Source organism: Canis lupus, chromosome 1, assembly GCF_048164855.1.
Source record: "Canis lupus baileyi chromosome 1, mCanLup2.hap1, whole genome shotgun sequence".
In the NCBI taxonomy this organism is placed as follows: Eukaryota; Metazoa; Chordata; class Mammalia; order Carnivora; family Canidae; genus Canis; species Canis lupus.
The window spans coordinates 20,535,141-20,545,841 of NC_132838.1; the positions used below are offsets into that span (position 1 = coordinate 20,535,141).

A 10,701-nucleotide genomic window follows, 5' to 3' on the forward strand; every position below is an offset into this window, starting at 1 on the left:
TGATTAAAACAGCATTCTAAAACTTGCCTTGCTGAGCCATATCAAGTTTTCAACAGCTATGATCATTTTATTCCTCTTCCTAAAGATGCGATTTCCTATACCCTTGGCCAAATAGAAAAAAACAAATACTTGCCTAAGTCATCAGTGAAAAGGACCAGGAAAAACACTAAAGTTAGTAAATGAAATTTTAATGTAAACCTCCTCCTCATTGATAAATGTAGCAAAATGTGTACAAAACACCCAGAAATAGTGAGGACCCTATGAGAAGATTCATACTCTGCATGTGACCTGAGGCTTGGGGAAAGAGAGTACAGAGAGTCTTCACCACCAACCTAGAAGCTGTCTTCAGAATCCTGGACTCCAGTGCACTGAATCTCTCTCCATTCGACAGACGAATTGACTAAATGTTTACTCTTGAACTTCTTTGAACACTAACTTCTGCTTTTCAGTTTGTCGTGTCAATTTGTCTGAGCACTGAAATGGAAAACTGAATAGTTATTTCAAAAGTACAGATGGAGCCCCTTGTTTATAGTATAATTCTTTACACCAAATGGAACTGCAGGAGGTTCAAAATTTGTAAAGGTCTTCCAAAAATCCAAACACATTATTCATTTCAACAAATCTGACAATTTTTGAACTACATAAATTTTTGAACAATTTTTTTAGTCCATTCGTGTTAACTGAGGTTAATTTGAAGATACTCCTACTTCCCAAAAGAAGTAGTTGAATTCCAGAAGGCAATTTATGCCAGAACATAATTCAGTTAGACTCTTCTATCTTAGGTGAACAAAGAAATTACCTGTAGCAAGGACATTAAAAGTTTTAAAAATCTAGTCTAACTCATTTTACAGTGAGCAGATAAATGCTTTTAACATAGTGGTAATGGCTTTTAATCTACCTGCATGAAAGATAAAATACAGACATTACTTTTTCCCATCTCTCATTAATTCTCATACTATTATAATTACATTTGTTATAAGCATTTAGTTTTGTGCTTTTTTTAAAAAGCAGATTTTTTTTTAGTAAAATTTAATGGAAAAAATAACATGATTTTAATTTATTTAAACCAATGGTGTTGGCCAGAGAGATTGTGGCCCAAACTATCTGGTATGCTGACAAGCCTCCATTGACAAGGTGTTCCCATCACAGGTTATGTTCAGAGCATGCTTTCAGAGACAACGCTGTAAATATACATTCCTCTGGCATATTTTTAAATTTTGAATGCTAAAATTGCTACCTATAAAGAGAGATGAACAGAGAACAGCAAAAGCTGGAAGTCTGGCCAATTGTGGGGCTTTTAGACTTTCTCTTTTTTTCCAACAGAGAAATACAAATTGCAGTTTGAAATAAAATTAGTTTCTATCTTTGGATACCCTCAATGAGACGTTTGTGTTCAATCTGATTTATATGGGAGAGAAATCCAAACCTGAATTTTCCAAATCACCTTTGCATTTTCCTGCTTATAGATACTATAGTATAAGAGAGCTGTGCCCCCACCGCCCCACCCCCCAGAAAACAGGTTCCTGAAGCAAAAATAGATGATTTGCAAAGTGACTTGCATAATTAGGTGAACTGGCCACCCAAGTGTGCCTTTCTGATACCATCAAAGATACTGTAGAGGGAACAAAAATCTAACCCTCTTTCCTTTTAAAAATGAATCTCCTTCAAAACAACAAAAGAGAAATTTGGAATTTCATGAGGATTACTCAGAATCCTCCAAAATAGTCTTAGCTTTGTCAAATCTGGATTTAAATGTCAGTAATTTAAGGCTAGCTTTATGAATACAATGTCTATCTCCTGCAGCTGGGCCATATTATTTCAGTGACTTTTTTTATGCTGAAGTTGGCTATAAGTTCTATGCTTGATTTATGAAGCAAAACACTCTATTTACTGTACAATGCTATAGTGCTGACATGCGGGGTCACTCCGTAATGCATTTGGAGTGGAGCGTGGGAACAGGGTTAAATGAGCAACACGCAATGGTTTATGAATGTAAAATGTGGCTTTTACAAAAAGAAAGCAAGATTCTAAGGGCCCAAATGAAAATTGTGACAAACAGTAGCAAGCTGTTTGAATTTATTTGAAAGCACAAAGATTACATTTGACTAGGCAACTTTGGACTGAACTGCAAAGTGTAAAAAAATAAATAAATAAAAATGGAAGTACAGACTTGCCAGCAATCCTCGGGGTGGTAGGTTTCCATAAGCTTGGTAATTTCTCTTGCTTAAATGCAACCTCTACTATAACGACTGCCTCTGTTTTCAGGAAGTCAGCAATATAAGAAATAAACAGAGGAATGTTCTGTATAGATATTTTTAGGATTGATCGCAATTGTCAAATCTGGGTGACCCATAACCTGAAAAGTTTCTGGCATGTGCGTTAATACAACACAAAGAAAATGTCATCATATTTTGAATTTTAATTCTGAAATGAAAAGTAGGTACTCTCATAGCTTCCCAAAAGAGGAAATAAATGGGCGAATGGCAGAAAGGAGTACTGACATTCTCTCTTCTGGTAGGTTTTTGGTTGGGGGGCAATTATCTAAACTTTTTATCAAATGGCCATGAAAACCATGTGGAGTTCAGGTGTGGCATGAATAATATAAACTTGGAAAAAGCTGGTCATATGATTTGCTAGTTCTTCAATCAATGTATGATTTCTTCTAAAATCATTTCTCCCAGTAGAGATATAGCAGAACTTTCAAATGAAACATTCCAAATTTGTGCCACATGGAAATTGTAGAATGCTTTTCTTCATGTGTTGAATGTCCGAGAACATACCAGGAGCATCGAACTTACATTGGGAATATGCTACCAGAAGACATGAGCCCCAGATACTCAAAAGCAGAAAAGGAAAAACCGGCAAGGGCTGTGCTAGACCTGTGCAACAGCTGGAAAGTAATCGCTGAAAAGGAGAGAAAAAGTGAATGAGAAAAACACGTTTGTAGAAAGCAATCGTTTTGGAGGCAGATTAATCTTGTTTTCATTTGAGATTAGGCTGCCACTACTACTTAACTGCTGTCAGAGCTGGATACTATTTTACAGTTAAAACAATACCCACTTGAAAAAATAAAACTGATTGCATTTGAGAAAACATTCATACAATTTTTTCCAGATTCTCCTCTGACATTAGGGGAGACTTTGCCAGGCTTACCACATGACCACACTGATCCTGATCCTAAAAGCAGAACAGCTGGGTAAAATATTAAAGCTGCCTTAAACATGTTCCTTTAAAAAAAAAAAAGAAAGAAAAAAAGTAATCAAAAGGCAATGCCCCAAAGCAACTGAATACTGTAAACTTATCTTACAGGGAGATCATTCTTAGATACTAAGGGTGTGACCCAAATGCTTCAGTGAAACTTAATTTCCTGCTAGGGAGGGAAAGAATGACAAATACCTAATTTGATTAACTCAGGATGAGAACTGGTAGGTCTCCTGCCACCCCTGTGACTGATAAGATTTCAGCCTAATAGCTGCAGTCAGGGGAGAGCCCCATCCTTTATTTAGGACAACACTTTTGCTATCAAACTGATGGAATATTCTATCAGTCTTAAAAGATGAAGGAAATAAAATTATGTGTGCTCCCAAGAGCCTTGGAGAGTCTCCACATTTTGATTTGAACTATAGGGTTAATTTGCCAGGTTTCACAGCTCAGTAGATAACCCAGTATCAATAAAGGTGATGTTAACCCAATCCAAAGCACCACTTGGATAACTATTCTTCCCATCGAACAAAGTATGGAGTATAATGATAATTTTGTAATATTAAAGCGTGTGATTGCTATCCCTCCCCTGACAACCCCATTGACGTTCTGAGAAGCAATCTGATATTTTGCATGGAGTAAAACAAAGATGGCCTGAGTACAAGCCCACGAATTGGTACAATCTAGCACAATATAAATGTTGACTCTCTGCTTAGCTTTTTGTATTGCCAGGTGTCTGTATAGCAAAATGCTAAGGGAGTCGCAATAAAATCCTATCTTCAATGGGCTCTTAGGAATTTTTTTTTAAACTTAAAAAAATTAATGATGAAATAACATTAGGTAGAAAGTATGTAAAGGGAAATATCAATATTAAGCAATATAAGTGGAAATAACTTTCAAGGGGATTCAACTCTTTGCCTCCCCACCTCTGCTTTCTGCCACCAACTGACTCCCCCTTATCAAGGCTCAAGCTCAGACTCACCTTTGACTTTCTGTTAATCATAACTTCCAAGCCATGAAGATTTTTAACCACATTCCTAAGTGCGTTCCCTCCTTTTTTGTTCTTAACTACCCTTCTTAAGGCTCTTGTCACATCTCATCTTGTCTCCCTGTCTCCTATCCTTTTTCTATTTTTATTTCAATTCATCTATAAAACAGTGCCAGAGTGACCTCTTAAAAATGCACATCTGAGTGTATCATGCCCCTGCTCTGAAATCTGCACTTACTCCCCGTTGCCAAAGGAATGAGATTGCTAACTCTCCATTATTGTTTTCATGGGTCTGTGCTCTACGGCTCGAATTTATTTTGGAGCCTCCCTCTACCATAGACACTCCAGTCCAATGATAGTGATGACAGTTCCCTAAATCTGAAGTTTAATACTTTATAATTGCACTCAAATTCATTACTCATTGAGATTCGTTTCAAATAGTATTTCCATGTTAAAAAGGTTCCTTTTCATCAGTTAAGTGTAACATCTCTTCTTTATTAAACATTCTTTATGGCAGTTATTTTATGTAGCTTGCTCTTATAGCTATGTGGGTGCTTATCTTTCATACCTAAGTTTAAGCTCCTTGAGGGCAGGACTTCTCATTCATTTTTGGTATTCCCTCCAGGACTCGGAGTAGTGCCTTCGACATAATAGCTACTCCATAAATACACACTCATTTGAATAAGATGGAAATATAAAATTCGACAAGAAGGAGAAACAAAATTTTATGTAGTTTCAATTAAAAAAAAAGAGGTAGAGTTTGAAAGACATCATGTTCCACAACAGCTTATACATTCATAAAATATGCATTCAAAAAAAGTAGATGGAAAAACTCATTTTAGGGGAAAATCTTAATGAATGTACATAATTCATATTCTGGAATGAACAGCTCACCCTTCAGAAATGGAAAGCATTACCATTACTCCCAAACATAAATCCATAAAAATTAAAAATGTAAAGGAACTATTAGATCATCTTGATTTTCGCTCTGTCAACTCCAGATCTTGACTTCATTCCATTCCTTACCACGACTGGAAGCAGAAGGCAGTTTTAGTCTCTCTTCAAGTCTTTTCACAAATGGATATTAAATGACTCAAGTGACTTTTTTTTTTCTAGGAGGCTGGTTTCCTCAACAAGTAATAATTTATTCTGCTTGTGAATAAAATCTTCCCAATGTCTCAGAGGTCACTAGTTGCACAAAGGAGGCTTGCACTTTCATTCTGTTTTCCTTGAATAAGTTGGGTTTTCAGCCCCACCCTTTTGTCTCTAAAACTTAGAGAATAAGAAATATCCAAAGACCTTCAGAAGTTCACCTTTTGAGTGATCATTTTTATTTACTTCAAAATGTCATCCAGAGAAAAATGCTAAATGCATATTGCCTTATACCCACTGGAATTCCGTATCAATGGTAACTGCAAAGGTTGGTGGTATGGCATCAGAAACTGGGTGTATCAAGGAACTTACTAGGGTGATGAACTTGTTCTGGTCTTCCCAGGATCTTTCCACTTTGGGCACTGAAAGTCTCATGTCCCAGAAAACCCCTCAGAAAACTCCAGGGACAAATGCTATGCTTGCTGATCTTATTGTTAAAAGCAGCACCTGGGGATTGGATCCTTCCATTGCAAACCCTATTGTAACTCTGAATATTGTATTTTATATATAGTAGCTATTTAAAAATTTTTAATTAAGATTATAAAATGATGACAGAAAGCCCTAAAAACCCACTTGATAAAAAAGAGAAAAATGTACCAGATTATACTCATACATAAAATATTGATTGAGTCTATCTTAGTCTCACAAGAAAAGGCCTCCATAGACCAGCAATAACTAATCGGGGGATTCCAGGCCCTTCCAGAACTATGGAGTATCCACGAGGATCCTGCAGATTCATATATGTATAGCTAATCATTATCCATAGAGAGAAGAAAAGGACTCACAGATACATGAAATCATTGCACTTGAAATATTTGTAGGAACTGCTATCATAAGTAGGAATTCATTTACAATTTAAAAAAAGAAATCAATGCTTGAGTCTTAGAATTAAAGACTTTCAGAGCAGGATGGGACCTTGGAGATCGACTCTTCCAACCCCACTTGTTTTACAAATGTGGAAGCTGAGTTGCACAGTTAGTTAATGGAATGTGTGCTCTGTGAACGAATCTACCTCATGGTGCTAAGCTAATTACAGTAGGGTTTATATGGCTTTTATAGAATTGTGATTAAGTCCTGTGGGGATATGTGATCGCCAATTTGCTATCTATCTTCAATGGCATTAAACGGTAACTCTCCCCTCCCTTGAGTTATCATACAGTGGCAGCATGGAGTGCAGTGGGAACAAAGACCTGTCATCTAGGCTTGGTTCTGCCAACAGCTAGTCAAGCCATCTTGGGCAAGTCACTTACCAGCTCTCGGCTTCAGTGTCCTCATCTAGAAAAAGAAGAGGACTGGTCAAAATGATCTCTTACATCCCTTTTCTCACTAACATTTTATGAGCCTATAAGCCATCAAGAGAACTTCCTTGGTCAGAGCTTATAGAAAATTGGTTCCTGGAGTTTTACCAGAAGCCAAGATTATACCGTCAGTCAATGGCAGAATGGCAATTAGAATCTAATTCTCTGGACTCCCTGCTTTTTATCTACTTTGGTCCCCCATAGTATATATAATTAAGCTTGCAATGATTGCCATCTTCCCCTAGGAAGTGTGGAATCACAGATCAACACACCCACGGAAAAGAGAAAAGTAGAAGGCAGTGATAAAGTCCAAGCTCAGTAACTTGAGATTTTCTACTAAATCTAGGTGAGTTATGTCCAACAACAACAGTTACTGGTATCATTAGTGTTTTCTTCGTTGTCATGGTTATTTTTAATGACTTCTTTTTGAGGGGGGGCCTGAGAGAGTTTATGAATCACATTATGTATATGTCATCTTAGTTAAGTCCACAGCTATACACTGAAATATCAGAAATATTTGTTTTTACCATCATTTTATGAGCATGGTGACTGCACTCTCTCATAAGTTAGGTATTAACCACATGTGGCTATTGACATTTAAATGTGTTAAAATCAAATAAAATGTAAAATTATGTTTCTTGGTCTCACTAGCCACACTTCAAGTGTTCAATAGCCATGTGTAGGTAGCAGAGGTTTGGAACATTTTCAGCATTGCAGAACATTCTATTGGGTGGCACAGCCCTAGAAGACTGACTTGTTCAGTTCCATGCAGCTAATAAGATGCAGAGCCAGGGCCTTGGTCTTCTGAGCTAAGGTCCCAGTGGCCTCATCCTAGGACAGCTGCTTATCACCATCTAGCTTATAGTTCCCTTGCTCTTTAATTTGCTATGCTCTATAAGAAATCCAAACCAATTTTAATATTGCCTTAAAGGGTGCATGATGCGATAGCCCCATTCTAGTTTACAGAATGTACTGGAATACCAGGTGAGAGAGGAAACAAACAAGGTCTGAGCAAAGAACTAAATCTCAAGGACATATCCTACTAAACTGAAAATTAAATCTTTATTGTTCTGTGCCTTTTAAACACCAAAGACTTTTCAAATAACATGAGTGACAGGGCTCTACCTTTCAAAGACCAATTCTGAATCTGGAGTCAGCCAAAAAGAGGCAAAAGCAGGACCAGAATGCATACCGTTCGGAATTTTGGCCAGAGCAATTTTACCCACATCCATCATCCCGCATTTTCTTTAACAAAAGAAAAGAAAGTCCTAATAAATAAATATATCACAGGAAAAATCTGAACATTATCACACTTTCATCTGTACTGATTTTTATACAGTCGTCACAGAAAGACTTATTATTTATTTCCATATCTTTGCTTAATTCAAAACTAGGAAAATAAGTCTAGCAAATTTTTTTCCAACTCACTTTTGAATAGATCAAAGGTGTATAGCCTAAAAAAGAAACAGCATGACATCTGTAAAGTCTGTGATTTGAAGCTACACTGTCTTGCTCAGAATCTTCATTAACTCTTTTCCTAATTGTGTAGCTTCTAGTGAATCCCTTAAACTCTCTGAGACTCAGTTTCCTCATCTGGAAAATGGATAAATTATTACCTACTTTTCAGGGTTAATTTGAGAACTGATGGCAATCTACATCTAGCATCAGACACAGTATCTGGTGAGACGCAGGTATTTAATAAGTAAAAAGTATTGTTATTAATTTTCCTGAAGGGAAAAACACCAACATACCCACAAACCCATCATTGCTTCAGATAAAAAAAAAAAAAATCAAGCCATGAATAAGTAAAAATTTTCACCAAAAGAATCACCAAAGTTGTTACTTAATTGTCATGCACTATCCCATCTCACCTTAACTGTATTTATTTATTGAAAAAAACTCACATTGAGAGGTTAACAGAACACTGGATCCAGAAAAGCTTGTTTTCAGATATCAGTTACATTTGTGTATGTTTATAGGTTTCACCCCAGGGAAAAAATCCAAATACTCATCTTGTACCTATGTTTTACAAGAACTAGTTCTATGGTAACTTCTAAATTCATTATTAGCGAAGGTTGTATTTAAGATTCCTATGTCTACTGCTTAATAACACCCAAATTAGTCTCGATGGAATTAGCTGTAATTAAGGACATTGTGAAATATGGTGGGGCAAACAGAATTACACTGTATTACTTTATTAATAATATTCTTTAACTACACTGTAAATTGCTATTAGGCCTGCATATTACTGCCTGGATATGGAAATAGTCTTTTGCTATGCTAATCTAACACAATTTTCTTTTAAATGTAAACAAATTATACTCTATTAATATGCTGTTCTACTTGCATAGTTAATTATTGTAACAGTAAGGAATAAAATTGTTCTGCTTTCTCTGTTTCTGATGGAAAAAGGGCTACATAAATAGTTTAATAGGGAACTAATTATGCAAAAAATTTAGATGCCTAAAATGTGTTTGTAATTACATTAAAATGGTCTTCTGTTCAAATATTGGAAAGCCTGCTAATTGGAGGCTAGCTGAAAATTTAAATATTGTGAATCAATGATTTTAATACAGTACATGTTTGGTTGTGTTTCTGTTCATATTTGTCTTGAAAATGAAGAGAATATTTAACAGTGTTTAATAAGAGAGGGTCTGAGTTTCATACCAATGAAGTTAGTCCGCAGCAGACTGGAATTTTAAACATGTATTTTACAGCATTATCATTAATTTACTCACGGGGTATGGGCAAGTTTTGGCTCAGGAACAACAACAAAAGTATACTGCTTGAAGGATAAGTTGATGTGAAAAGAAAATCTGATGTAGACCAAATCAAAGAGTCCTGGAAAATGCCCCGTGACAGGCAAACCAGAGTTGATACGGTTGTAAATTGCTAAATTGTTTTAGATAAATAAACACATGTAGCAGATCACCTGCCTATTCTCCAAGGATTTCCAAGTGAGTCACCTTATCCAGTTGTAATTAAGGAGTGTTAAAGATGTAGTGCCTTGTTCTAAATGATTCTTCGTGGCATCCAAGCTTTTATTTTGATGCGGAACGGAGGTTCTTAATCTGAGAAAAAAAAAAAAAAACCCGCAATGCTAAAATAAGCCCACTCTTTTGGAGAGAATTTCAACAACCTGTCCTGAATTTTAAACTATTTTGGAAAAAAAGAAGGGCAAACTGTTCATTATAATTTTTACGACAATACAAATGAGAGTACTGCATATGTAACCAGGATTAATTGCACAGATAATTGGGAGCCCAGAAATAACTTTATAATTTAAAATTCTTGCCTACTTAACAGAGTTGGAGTGAGCATCAAGAGATAGAACGTACTTGAAAACGTGTTGAAGACTATAAAGCCCACAAGGAAGGTAGCAAGACAATCACTGTGGTTATTAATAATAATGAAGAAGATGAAATGTCATTTGCCCTATAATGTAATCCTTGCTGGATAGTGCCTTCCACTCAAACTTGGGTACCATGTGGTGGTTAGGCTCGAGCTCTGGAAGCAGCAGACCACACTGTGACTCCTGGCCCTACATCCTCGGGCCTGATAGACCCAGAGATGCTGCTCCGCAGATCTGATTTAAGTTCTAGTTCCAGTACAGTCACAAGCAGGCAATTGACTCATCTCTCAGGAACCACTACCACATTCTTTGACCTAAAGGATATCTTTTTGCTGATTTTGAAAGGAAAAAAAAAAGACTATACTATCAGAATCAGTTGTAAATGCTTTTAAAGATACTGTCTATTGGACAAAGCCCAACATCTTAGCTTGGTGTTTAAGACCTTCCACCCTCTTACCTCTCCCCATCACTCCTGCTAGCTCCCTACTCAGCCTAGGGGGTTCCTTTATCCCCAAAATGCCACATCCCTTCCCACATCTGGACCACTGGGTCTGCTGTTCTCCTTGCCTGAAATGCTCCCTCCTCTTTCCCATTCTTTTCAGACCTCACTCAAATTTTCTCTCTTCTCTAAAACCCTTCACGAACACTCCAGGCCTCAGTGACTTCACCCTTCTTTTTGAATTCCACTAATTACATTCCGTGTAACATCT

The 10,701-nt window shown here is 36.6% G+C and overlaps 1 long non-coding RNA gene across 1 annotated transcript; it reads right to left on the bottom strand.

Moving 5' to 3' along the window:
- Positions 1-233: 233 nt before the first annotated feature.
- Positions 234-6,608, bottom strand: LOC140612987 (uncharacterized). The gene is made up of 3 exons (XR_012014122.1): positions 6,592-6,608; positions 2,799-2,904; positions 234-474 (listed from the first exon to the last, which is right to left on the bottom strand). It is a non-coding gene; the product is annotated as an uncharacterized lncRNA (long non-coding RNA).
- Positions 6,609-10,701: the final 4,093 nt, after the last annotated feature.